The sequence below is a fragment of the Toxorhynchites rutilus genome, chromosome 1, assembly GCF_029784135.1.
Source record: "Toxorhynchites rutilus septentrionalis strain SRP chromosome 1, ASM2978413v1, whole genome shotgun sequence".
Lineage (NCBI taxonomy): Eukaryota > Metazoa > Arthropoda > Insecta > Diptera > Culicidae > Toxorhynchites > Toxorhynchites rutilus.
The window spans coordinates 100,903,425-100,917,030 of record NC_073744.1 but is presented as its reverse complement, the minus strand read 5'-3'; the positions used below and the strand labels follow the sequence as shown (position 1 = coordinate 100,917,030).

The following is a 13,606-nucleotide window of genomic DNA, read 5'->3' as shown; positions in this document are numbered from 1 at the left end:
TGCTTCATAATCGCCCAATATTTCTCTATTGGGCGAAGCTCCGGCGCGTTGGGCGGGTTCATTTCCTTTGGCACGAAGGTGACCCCGTTGGCTTCGTACCACTCCAACACGTCCTTTGAATAGTGGCACGAAGCGAAATCCGGCCAGAAGATGGTCGGGCCCTCGTGCTGCTTCAATAGTGATAGTAAGCGCTTCTGTAGGCACTCCTTAAGGTAAACCTGCCCGTTTACCGTGCCGGTCATCATGAAGGGGGCGCTCCGCTTTCCGCAAGAGCAGATCGCTTGCCACACCATGTACTTTTTGGCAAACTTGGATAGTTTCTGCTTGCGAATCTCCTCCGGAACGCTGAATTTGTCCTCTTCGGAGAAGAACAACAGGCCCGGCAGCTGACGAAAGTCCGCTTTGACGTAGGTTTCGTCGTCCATTACCAGGCATTGCGGCTTCGTCAGCATTTTGGTGTACAGCTTCCGGGCTCGCGTCTTCCCCACCATATTTTTCCTTTCGTCGCGGTTAGGAGCCTTCTGAACCTTGTATGTACGCAGGCCCTCCCGCTGCTTGGTCCGCTGGACGAATGAACTTGACAAATTCAGCTTATTGGCGACATCCCGGACCGAACTTCTCGGATCACGTCTAAACTGCTTAACTACGCGCTTGTGATCTTTTTCACTGACGGAGCATCCATTTTTGCCGTTCTTCACCTTCCGGTCGATGGTTAGGTTCTCGAAGTATCGTTTTAGTACTCTGCTGACCGTGGATTGGACGATTCCCAGCATCTTACCGATGTCCCGATGTGACAACTCCGGATTCTCGAAATGAGTGTACAAGATTAATTCACGCTTTTTTTCGTTCGACGACATTTTTACAAATTTACGAAAAATTGACAGTGAAGCATGGCCAACGTGATCTATACACTCTTATCTGATTATATGCGAAAGCTGAAGATATAATTCCTAAAAATTAAATTTCTACAGCGTTTTTTCCGTGATGCAATTTGATGTGACACACCCTTTAGTATAAACTTTAGGATTTGTGGCATTTTTATGATTTGTGGCATTATTAAGATTTGTAACATTATTGAGATTTGTGGAATTATAAAGATTTGTGGCATTATCATAAGTTAGGGTGTTGAATTTTCCACTCCATTCTGCCGTGACACGATGGGGCACAGAATTTAAAAAATTCTCTTTGATTTGTGGCGATTGAAGAATTATTCAGACTTTATTGATTTGTGGTAATATGCATAGCACTGTTTGGATTTGTGGTGATTTAAGTTTCGAAATTTGAGATAATTTGTAGAAAAATTATTGATACAAACGTTAAGTCTCTGATCAACGACCACTAATAGTAACATTTTTAAAATTGTTTTCCCCTTCACGGTGGAGTTATGTTACGTTTGGGCGTCTGAATCAGACGCATGCATGCAGTACACCCCTGCACAATATCGATCACCACAACTGTCACGGAGACAGCATCGCGCCAGAGTAACAAAAGAAAAAGGGTGACAAAGAAAATTGGAAAAGGTGAAGCTCGCTTTGTATCTTCTCTTCGGTGCTAGCCGTTGTCCGAGAAGGACACAAGTTTTGGCGCTGGTGCGCGTAGTTTTTTTTCTTCTGCCTGGTGTGGCTTTTTGAGTCGGCGGTGAGAAACGAATCTGCAGCGCTGGTGCGCTGAGTTTTGGGATTCGTTTGTTGTTTTATGGCCCGTTTATTGGTGGTCCAACACGGACGTGAACTGTGGGGCTAGTAAAGGTTTTGGTGGTGCAGAGTCGGTGGAAAACTACCGGCAGAAGCGCAGAACGACTCGATAGTGGTGGCTGCTGTAGAAGCTCTGCCGAAGCTGCCGCACGGGGAATCGGCAACCATTGCATTGCATCTGAGTGCACGCTGGTGCGCACTGTGGAGGAGGAACCAGACGCGCTCGGCGTTGCGAGCTCCAGTGGGCGTTTGCGGCCGCCATCTGAGGGAAGAGAGAGAGGCACCATCCCCGCCGTTAATTACTGCAGACACGAGCGACGACAGCCGGACAGCATTGCGGAGGTTCCGCCGACCCATGCGGCGCTGGTCTGATGATGACAGCAAAAGGAAATAACTGGTGAGTGCGGGGTGACCCTCTTTTCTATTTACTGCATGCATGTTGGCGCTAAGAGCGCACATAAGATGAAGATTTCTGTTACAACAAGCATGACAGTTCAGCGAGAATACCGAGATCCCAAAAAAACAACTGGGATCGGTATTCCCTTGAACTCGAGTCAAAACTCTTAACTTAAAATCGCTTCGATTCGCTTCGAGAACGATAATCTCTGTCTACAACAGCAATTGCCCACTAAGAAGAGTTTCTTCAACAAGAAATGTTCCTTGGTGGAATAAAAGACTTGAACAGCTTCGCAAAACAGCGCGGAAACTGTTCAACAGAGTAAAAAATTCGAGGAGTTGTATCCGAGACACGACCGCTTAGGACGTAGGACTACGTAATCTTTTTTTTGAAATTTTTTGGTTTATCATTTTGGATATTATTTGCGAATACGACGAAGGTTCATAAATAACTCTTTAGTAAAAAGTTCCGGGGACCCTGAAAAGGTTTACTGGCTTGCGTGGTTTTGTAGAATCATTCATAAAAGCAACGATCCTTTCTTGCCATAGCACGCATTGCACTGGGTATTTAACGATAGGCGTCTTCCGTTCATCGCCATTCAACAAGCATTAAACACGCGTCTAACAGATGCACACAGTTGCAGCATCAAAAATGAAACATGAAACGCGAAAATGACCGTTTATGAAAAATCGAGTCTCGATTCTCGGTCAAAACCGTCAACAGAACCGTATTGCATCAGAACATGTCGTTGCGCACGAGAACAAATACGAATGGCAACTTAAAGTATCGAAGGTTTGCTATTCACATGTTCACATGCTAGCGTTCTCAGCTCGAACATAACATGAAACACGAAACGAGCAGAATAACCGACCATTTATGCAATACTTATACGCTAGCGACAGCTCACTTGCTTCGCAAATATTCTCTTTTCACTATCCCCCTTCGTTGTTTCTATTCTTCTTCTTTTCCTTTATTTACGGATTACATCCAACGACTCATTCGTCTCCGACTGTTCCTATTCTGGTGGCTGCCTAAGTTGCTCGTTATTGACATCTCTGTTCGGGAAAGCACTCAAATGGACAGAACAAATGTATGGGGAAATGGGAATGCTTCCAATTTTTAACAATTTAAACCATATACAGACTATGGGATTGTAATATATAACATATCAAACAAATCTTAGAAAAGTTCCGATTCGATTGGTATGCAAATCGTTAAAATCCGTTCGCAGCAAAAATAGTTATTAACATTAAATTTATTTCATAAAAACGTGACCTGTTTTCTGATTTGGCACCCTTAATGTAAGACGTAGTCCTATGTCAAAAATTTTATGCGGTAGATAGAGACCGCATGAAAAAACAGGAAGTGGGTTATATCTATGGTATAACCGCAAGGGTGACGTAGGACTATCGTTGATTTAGAGATCATTTGTTTGAAGTTGAATCTAAATCCATTCTGAATGAATGAATAAATGAATATTTGGGGGACTTCGAAAACGAGAGCGTTACGTTGGAGGCACAAGGTTTTATGCATCCAATATAGGATACGAAAAACCTTGTTCTGAAGAATAATCTTCGGAAGCTTTCCTGCTAACTGCACTTGATTGACAAATCACAAAACCAAATGTATTACATGGATATTTTATGGACAGAAAACATTAAAATAAACTCTTTCACATGAATGTATTTTTAAATTCCCAGAGGAACTGGCAGATTATTTTCAGTATCGATTAGATATTTCCACATTTTCCTCGATAATGGAAGCCCACCAGTGGTTAATGCTAATTCGATAACCACCTGTCAATAGCACTTGATTGAAAAATATTTGGTCACAGTGTTACATGGATAGAAAACATTAAAATAAACTCTTTCACATGAATGTATTTTTAAATTCCCAGAGAAACTGGTAGATTATTTTCCGGATCTTTCTCGATGCTGAATGGCATCCAAACAGAAAGAATTCCGCGCGTGTATATGTGTGTGTAGCGGCTGCTTCGAGATCTTCCCGGGGAACTGTTTGTGGCATCACTCTCCTCCTGATGGATTCCCTTCTGGCCTAAGGTGCACAAACAGGCTCTTGGTGACACCGTTCATCCGCGCTTTCATGATAAATGAAGAGCTTCACCACAACAGCGACAACATGCTCCAATCGCTGTTCAATTAGAACTGAGTGGATTTCCGAGCGGCGCTCGCTTATATACCGATTTGTGATTTCAATAGCCTGTTTTGAAAGCAATTATAAGGCTATTGAAACAAGTTTTTGGATGAAAATATAGAACGCGTAGACATTTTATCTTTCGAATGAAGTGCTTATCATACCATTTCGTTCAGTTGTTTAGGAGCTATTAACGCTCAAAATCTCGGTCTCCGGCGTAACGCTTTCGTTTTCGAAACTTTGATTTTACACCCCGGTATAGAAATGAAAGACGTAGTCCTACGTCAAAATTACTTCGGACTGGTCTCAATACAAAACGGTTCTAACTAAGTACAGCAGAGAACTGAGACGATCCAAACGAAAAACTCGTGTATATAACTGCGAAAGCATTGAAAATACTCCTACCTTTGCTAGACTCAATGAGACTTCAGTAAAATACCACTCAAACGGGCTAGGTTCCCTCAAAAAGGACGACGGCTCGTTTACAAAAACTCCCTCAGAAGTACTAGACTTACTGATGAAGACTCACTTCCCGGGATCTACATCTTTCCACTCGAATACAAATCCTGGCTATTATGGCGACATAATCTCAACTTCAGGCCCTAAGTTTTGACGTAGGACTACGTCTAACCGGAAGATAAAGGGGGTGAAATGGAAATCTAGGCACTGAACAAGTAGGAAAAAATGCAAGAGTTAGAACGCTTATAACTCGAGCATTTCTCAATAGATCGCAAAGGTTTTTGCATCAATTGATAGGAAATATATCTACGCATCTATGATAACGAATAACATTTCATTTTTCTTGAGATAAATAATTGAATAATTGTGAGATATCAAGCATTGTCCAAATGCACTATGTGCCCATTTTTGATTGGTCCATTTTGTGCTCCTCAAATCGTACCGACCAAAACGGGCAACCAGAGCAGCAGCGGAATACAATGAAGCACGATTGGAAAGGAAAAAGAAAAAAAAATGAACAAAACATTGGTCGCAGTCTCACACATGCGTAATTCTCGAGCCAGCCAGTCAGCTTAAAAATCCCCGCTCCGCTGCCGTAACGATCATTCTCATTCAAACCGTACATCACATCAGTTCGCATCACAACACATCAACAAACCAACCCAAGCAGCCATGTCTGGACATGACAAAGGAGGAAAAGTGAAGGGAAAGGCAAAACCCGCTCGAACCGTGTCGGTCTGGAGTTCCCCGCAAGGGTAGCTAGGCCGAGCGCGTTAGTACCAGTGCCCCAGTCCACCTAGCTGGCGTTATATAGTTTCGGCCACCGAAGTGATCGAGTTGGCTGGTAAAACTGCTCGCGACGATAAGAAAACCCGCATTCAGAACAGAACACATTCGGTTCGGTGGACATCAAGACAACAGGCAGTTGCAGCGAGTGGTGAGTGGCAAACGCAATCGCTAAACGGCAGCTGGTAGCAGAAAAAAAGCTTGTTCTTTATACAATCTGCTTTGGTGGCAAATCCAGAACAAGACGGCATCGAGGGCGTTCGAAATGGTTTTTTGACGTAGAACTACGTCTTTCATTAAGGGTGTCAAATCAGAAAACAGGTCACGTTTTTATGAAATAAAGTTAACGTTAATAACGTTAATAAATGAAGGGGAATACTTGCCTAGAGTATAAACAGTGGATCTCGCTGAGGCAAACTTTCATTCGGCATCGGACTGTTGAGTAATCCAGTTCACTTTGCTTTCGCTGCGCTTCGATCTAAGATTGGACCCCACCAGTGGTAATCCAACTTGGAAATCGTCGTTTGATTTTTCTGTTCGTTTTTCGCGTTATTCGTATCGTGTGTTCTTCTTTCCGCGTCATAAATTGCACGCTTCGCGTAGTGTGCGATGAGCAAGAAGAAGAGGAAGGCAGGCTCGAGCCCTGTAAAAAACGAACGCATTGCCAGGGGCAAAAAAATTTCGAGGTAAGCGTCATCTAATGATGCACGCGGTGTTGGTGCAGTGAAAAGCGCTCGCACTGAACCGAGCCTTCGCAAATGTAACACCGCACCGAACAACAGCGAAGTAGGCGATTTCGGCGCGTCGGTCGAAAATGTAAACGCCCAGGCAGCAACCAAAATCAAGCTCCCCCCGCTGGTGGTGAAGGCGGTCGCTCTTGACAAACTCATCAGCGAATTCGCATCGATGGGTGTTACAGCAGAGTACAAGCTGTGTGGCATAATTCAGTCTTTTTCCAAGCAGATTAACATTGTTTATTTTCCGTCTTCATAAGGGCTTCGTTGGTGCCTTTGAGAATGCATCAATGCATTAAACCGACGTTATGGCGAAGCAGACGTTAAGGTTCTGCACCAAAAAATTATTTGGGAATACCAAGCATCTTGAATGTCTTACTGGAATGTTATAAGTTATTTGGGTTCGCGTGCCAGTCGCAAAACTGCCTTCAACTAGGATTGCATTTGCGCTAATATTGATCATAATGAAGCATTGCTACTGTTTTCGATGTTGTTATTAACAAAAAGAGTTTATTTCTCTTGTTTAGTCATCAAGAAAGTAAATGTTCTGGAATTTTGTATGTGATTAGGTTTTGCTTGCCAGTAGCAAAACTTCCTCCACTAAGGGTGACAGCTGCGCTTCTCTCGAGCATGAGAAAGTAATGCAACTCTTTTCGAGGCCAGTAATATTAACAGAAGCGTTTCTTTTGAGAATAGCGCAAAATGATGAGAAATGTTTATATTGCTAGTAGTTTCAAGCCACCAATGTATGGCTCTGTATGCATGCAATGGTGACCGCTTGTTTGGCGCTTGGTTTACGCTTAGTTTGTACGAACGATATCTAGTGCGATTCCTTTGAGGCAATACTGAATAACATGTAGCATAATATTTGATACTTGCAAGTGTTGTCATTGTTGTTGTTTACATGCGGTGCCAAAGATATATTGATGTTGTTATGTGCAACATGTATATAATCGACTGTAGCCGAGTATATGTCAATTTCGAAAAAGGCCACCGGAATAGCCTTCGAGGTAAATTTCCAATGCATTGACATGAAATAAATTGCGACATACGATTGTTTTGCGAGGGCAAGAATGAATCATCAATCAATTATCGTCAACTGATTCTACAATGAAAAAATCATTTCAGAGATTATTCTACTAAGCAGTTGTTTCTAAAATTTCACAGCATTATAGAATAATATCCGAAGGTATAAACAAACGACTTATATAAAATAACAGCGTAGTTCTACGTCAACAATGCGGTCGTATATTGGACACAACCTCCTATAATTTTTTCATAACCACGAGTACTAAGTTTTCTAAATTGGAACCATTCCATAAAACACGGCGCTTATCAGGGCCATTAAACCATTCAAAAAAGAGTTTACGAAAAACAGTTCAATGCTTTCTAAAATAATATCCAAAATAATAATAAAACACAAATTGATTTTTTCATAATTTGTTTGCCAGGAGATGAGTATGTGAATTTGGCAGTTGTTCTGAGCTTATTGATAGTTGGGGACTTTCCTGATTATTCAATTTTCACCAATTCTTTAATTGTTCCCAGATTGAAAGTACAGTAATTTACAATTAGTTCGACATTTAGCTAATTGGACGGACATGTAATGCGACATATTTATTTGGACATTTTTGTAAACATAGAGTTCGGGGTCCCGGGGTTCGGGTTAAGTGCTCCCGTGGCCGAGTGGTTAGCGTCACAACTAACATGCCGGGGGTTCGGATTCGATTCCCGTTCTGGTCGGGGAAATTTTTCTTCAAAGAAATTTCCTCTGACTTGCACTGTGGTCACGCGTATTCTAGAGCTTGCCACTCAGAATGCGTTCAAGGCGTGTTATTTGGCATAGAAATCTCAACTAAGTACTAATGAAAATGACGCAAGTAATACTACGTTGAGACGGCGGAGTTCCTCTAGGAACGTTAGTGCCATATAAGAAGAAGAAGAGTTCGGGGTCCAAAAGTATGACACCATTGAAAGTCGACACTGTACCACTGTCATCGCAAAAGTTCAATTACAGGTTAAAATCGCCTCCAATGCGACACTGAGTGGTGCTTCGGCACGTCGCATTGAATGTAATTTACTGTACAACATGTCACAAAGTTGGATGGGAAGAAATTTTCCAACTGTGAAAGCTGTGGCGAGTGGCAACAAATCGCTAAACAGGAAGGTTTAGCCGAACAAGATGGGGATATCGAGTGATAACAAAACAATAAACTCTTTAGATTGAAGATAATTTTGTGATCCTGAAAAGAACCCTTTTTAGCCTGCATGTGAATCCAACGAGCGAACAAATCGTAATGAATGTATTTTCTTCTTTCTTCTTTCTTTGTTTTTAAGAGGCTTTAAACTTTGCAGTTCACTCGCCTCTAGCCCAGTGAAGAGCCACAATAAAACCAGTCCAGAGGGGACTGGCGAAAGGGAAACCAAAAAAATCACTCATCAGATCTGTCCGCTCGACCCTCGGTTAAAGAAGAAGGTAGGATGGGATGAATGTATTTTTGCCATCGCTGCCTTGTAACGCTCATTTGTTCGTCTCGTTGGACTCGCCCCTTTGGCTGAGTCTGCCGATTTGTCTCTATCCTGTGAGTGTGTACCGCTATAGTACAAAATGCGCGGATCCGCTGAAAAATATATCATTATCTTTCAAACCATAAATTAGTGTGGTTGTATGGCATCGTTTCACATCACATCGCATCAACGGATTGGTGCCGGAGTATCAGTATACCTAATAGCGGTTATAGAACTTCGGCCGCCAGAGTGCTCGAGCTGGCTTACAAAGCTGCTCACGACAATAAGAAAACCCGCCTACAGAGCAGAGCACATTCGGTTCGGTGGCAACAACTAGTTTCAGCGAGTGGCAAACGCAATCGCAAAACGGCAGCAGGTAGAAGATGGAAAAAGTTTGTTGATACAGACTACATTGGTGGCAAAACCAGCCACCGTAAAACACGGCGCTTTTCAGGGCCATTAAACCTTTCAAAGGAGATTTATGAAAAGTTTTTCACTATACCAATTCATTCTAAAGTGACATAATATGACATATAATATAAACTGATTTATTTTGTTTATGCTTGTTCTTAAACTTATTGGTGGTTGGGGTCTTTTAAATTGATCATTCAGTTTTTACAAACCCATGCATGGTTTCCGAATTAAAAGTGGCTTCAATTTACAACACATTGTATAGTCCTACGTCACGCCGGTTATGTCCCCGACATTACCCACCCGTCTTTTTTCCAAGGCATGTCATGAAAATCCCCGGGAAGATCCTGATCCTGACGACTGATTGGGAATTGAACCCAATATCCAAAAGTTGCACAAAATGCTCTCGAAGGCATTTCACAAGACCTGAAAGTGCAAAGGATATCGTTGCTGGGTTAGTCTTCACGAAGGCCAGAATAGTAAACGCGGTGAGATCCTTTCTACCTTACAAATTTGCAGGTGCAGATGGGATTTTTTCAGCCCTGATTCAAAATGGAGAATAAAAACTAATCCCACCTCTAATCGAGATTTTGAAGGCAAGTCTGATACTAGAGCACATTCCTTCGATATGGAGACTTGTTAAAGTAGTTTTCATTTCAAATGCGGGGAATCGTGACAAATCACTCCCAAAGGCATTCAGACCTATTAGTCTATTATCAATACTGCTGAAAACTATCTTCTTCTGTAGGAGCATTGTACCACTGCGACCATTAGTTTCATCTATTATAGTGCATTTCAGTTTGCTATGTATGCAGTGTCAGTTCGTTCCATCACTCAGGGAACAAGTGATAGTCGCACCAGGACTTTGCATATCCCTCCACGAAGGTATGACTAACTTTATGAAGTTCCTTACCTGTTTTGGTTCAGTTATGCATAAGAATGCCCTTTCCAAGAACTCGCAGTCTTCGCTGAATTAGTGTACTGCATTGACACAGTAAATGCTCCAAAGTTTCAGCTTCGAAATTGCAGAAACGACAGTTATCATCTGCCAGTTTTCCGATTTTATTAAGGTGATACCTGCTCGGACAGTGTCCGGTCAATAGACCGGTGAATGTACTCAAATCTGCCTTATTCAAGCTGAGTAGGTTGCGTGTTATTCTGTTACAAGGTGTAATGAATAATTTGGATAGAGTCCTCCAGTTGGCTTCAATCATTGATATTTCTCAGGTTTTAAGCTTCGATTTCATGCATGATGTAGATAATCCACAACATGGCTCAGGCCCGACGAATTTAGTTGAAGATCCTAATCTTGCTAAGAGATCGGCTTTTTCATTACCTTCTATACCGCAGTGAACAGGCACCCAGTATAGGGTAACTTCGTTAGTAGCAGTTGTAGCTAGTTGTTTTAAGGATAAAATACATTCCCAAACTAGCTTTGACTGACATGTGTATGCTTTTACTGCATTAAGAGCTGCTTGGCTATCTGAGAAGATACAGATATTGGCATACCTGTATATTGTAGTCAAACAGATATTTGTACATGTTAGAATAGCTTGTATTTCTGCTTGAGAAACTGTAAGCCACTGTCCCATTGGAATTAACATGTCGATTCCTGATCCAGTAATACCAGCCTCGCAGATTTACCGATTTTAGATCCATCGGTATAAAACACGAGTGATCCCGGACGAGTTTTGGGAACACCTTCTTCCCATTCGTTGCGATTGAATTCAATCACTTTGAAGGTAACACTGAAGTTAGTCTTTGTTTCCATACAGTCTTCATTCATGCTTACTATAGTGTTCAGTTGAAAATCTTTCAGGATTTGTAAATGCCCTGTAAGATCTCCTTCTAGAAAATGTTTTATACGTTTCAGTCTAAGAGCACCTTTCTCCGCTTCAACTTGCACATATTGGTGCAAGGGTAGAAGGTATAAAAGAGCATCTAGAGCTTTGGAAGGTGCACTAGGCATTGCTCCAGTTATTGATAAGCATGCCAGACGTTGTAGTTTATCGAGGTTTTTCTGAGCTGATATTTGTGTAGTTTTAGGCCACCACACTAGCGAAGCATATGTTAGTCGTGGTCTCACAATTACCGAGTAAATCCAGTGAATCATTCTCGGTTTTAGTCCCCACTTTTTCCCGAATATACTACTACAAATCCAGAGAGCAGTCTGGGCTTTAGATATTGGACACTCCAGTTGGTCGTTCCAATTTAGTTTTTGGTCAAGCATGACCCCTAAATATTTGGTTTGTTTTGAAAGCTCCAATTGTACACCCCCCAATCTAAGAGGTGGAATCTTATACTTTCTTTTTCTAGTAAATGGAATAATGACTGTTTTTGAAGGATTAACACTAAGTCATTCCAAGTTGCATCATTTGAGTGTGTAGCTGTTTGCATTCTATTGGAAAAAGTATATTCACATTTACCCCTCACTAAGATGATTATGTCATAGCAATCCAATGATTTCGTATCCTAAATTAGCTAGGTTATTAAGAAGATCTTCGACTACTAGGGACCACAACAGAGGAGACGGAACTCCTCTTTGAGGACAACCTCTAGTTGGTTTCGTTGTTAGAGTAGATCCTCCTAATTTAGCTGTTTTTAGTCGGTTGGTTAGCATGGCATGTATCCAGTTGGAGATGCACATATCAAAACTACATTTTTTCATAGCTTTATTTATAGAGTTGTAGGATGCATTGTCAAATGCTCCCTCAATATCAAGAAAAGCTGTAAGTGAAAGTAAGTGGAAGTTCTTTAGTATCAAAATGATGATGATGGTTCCACCTCATTCCCCTACAAAGGTTTGAGCGGGACGAGTTATCTTATTGATAATTATTATATTACGGTATTTATATTTTTCATTAACTAACCAGTATGCAAATTGAAATTGGAAGGAAAACGGACTGGTTATCTCGCAGACATAGATTACTAATCGAAAGAACAATATAAGCCATTATCTGATCGTATTTATTCCATGGCATGTCGAGAGAATTTCCAACCCGGGAAGACCCTAGACCGATCGGGAATTGAACCCAATACCTATGTCAGTATTAGCCACGAATTTACAAGGGAATTCCCGCTTTATGAGATCCCCGGCCACGATGCTATCGTTTCCGAGTTCAAGTAGCTGAGCAAACCCAAGCCTAATTCTAGCCGATACTTCAGGCCCATTACTTATCCCAAGGCATGTCAAGAAAGTTTTCAACCCGAAAAAAAATCCTTGACCGATCAGGAATTGAACCCAATACCTATGTCAGTATTAGCCTTGAATTTACAAAGGAATTTCTGCTTCACTGGATACCCGAAAACGGTCTGTTAATCGTTTTCGAGACCAGACAGCTGAGCAAACCTAAGCCTAATTCCAGCCGATACTTCAGGTCCTACATTCAACATGGAGTATAAACGTATCCACCTGAAATCTGCAATGAGATCTGCCACAACACAGAAAAATCTCGTTATCTGTTGAAAAGATGAATCTACGAGTATTCCAGTTGAGCTATCCCTAGCTTCAAACCGGTTTCCACATTAAACCCGTTGGAACGTTTTTATCTGATTCGAGAAAAATTTGTTCATGTTCAATCTCATGCTTCTCTATGTGTGTAAACGCGCGCGGGCTCAAACTATTGTTTAAAATTAAATTTGTATGTACGACTAAAGAAAAAAAAATACGACTTAAGTTCCGCAAACAATTAACATACCATCATCATCATAGTCATAAGTTAAGAAACACAAATATCCGTTATAACTTCGTTATCTTACATGCTAACATTGATTAACATTGATTCTATACTGGGTTACAAATCCAAATCATGCTTCAAAAACTCTTTACAAATACTACGGAACCTTCGAAGATTTGTTGCTGTCTTTGCTTCATTTGGTAATGTATTGTAAAGTCGATATCCTCTGTAAAAAAGCGAATTTTGGGTACAAGACATTCGAAAGTTCATGGTTCTGAGGTCACTTGCTTGTCTTGTGTTATATCGGTGCATATCTCTCCCATACGTTATCGTGTTTTGTAGATAATTCGGTGTCATACCGTTAGTCATCTTATATATGAACGTAAGCGTACAGTACTTAATACGCTGACTCACTGACATCCATTGCAGGCATTCGAGCATAAATCTTCTTGGAGTTAGTCGATCACATCTCAATATAAGGCGCATCGCCTTGTTTTGCACAATTTGCATTCTTTGCATTTGCCTCTTATTTGCAAGAAATAGCACAGATGCACAATAATCAAAATGTGAAGCAATTAGTGCCTTATAGATAGTGATTTTACTTTCAAAGGTCAAGATTCGATTAATTCTACAGAGCACTCCATATTTTTGAGCTGCCTTCTTTATAGTATAGTTTATATGTTCGTCGAAGTGCAGCGTTTCGTCAAGAATAACGCCATAATATTTGATCGATGATGCAGAACACTTCCTTGAGGCACACCCAGATTCACTGGTACCGCCGATGAT

General features: G+C 41.3%; 1 protein-coding gene across 13 annotated transcripts in view; it reads left to right on the top strand.

The window, feature by feature from the left end:
* LOC129761766 (syntaxin-binding protein 5) overlaps positions 1-13,606 on the top strand; it is a 722,498-nt gene that overhangs the window by 68,637 nt on the left and 640,255 nt on the right. The window contains exon 1 of one of the 13 annotated variants that reach the window (XM_055759527.1): positions 8,676-8,700. The exons of the other annotated variants lie outside the window; for them this stretch is intronic. The gene's annotated coding sequence lies outside the window, so the exon portion shown is untranslated. Of the gene's footprint in view, positions 1-8,675; positions 8,701-13,606 lie in introns of those variants that run through there. 13 annotated transcript variants of the gene reach the window in all.